Source organism: Acanthisitta chloris, unplaced genomic scaffold (assembly GCF_000695815.1).
Source record: "Acanthisitta chloris isolate BGI_N310 unplaced genomic scaffold, ASM69581v1 scaffold6498, whole genome shotgun sequence".
Classification (NCBI taxonomy): domain Eukaryota; kingdom Metazoa; phylum Chordata; class Aves; order Passeriformes; family Acanthisittidae; genus Acanthisitta; species Acanthisitta chloris.
In genome coordinates, this window is record NW_008687487.1 from 1 (window position 1) to 213 (window position 213).

Below are 213 nucleotides of genomic sequence, written 5' to 3' on the forward strand. Positions count from 1 at the left end.
CAATAGCAGCACTGTGGCCAGGTATTGCTCATCCAGCAACTCTTCGCTAGGCTGAGCCACGTCTGTGCCAAATCACAACCTCCAAAAAGCCTGGCCAAGAGATAAATCTCTTAATGTACAGCTTGTAATGAAAAAATGCACAGATCCAAAAAGACGGAAAGATGCGTAATCAGAGTGGCACTAGAAAGCATGATTATAATTACACCCATGATT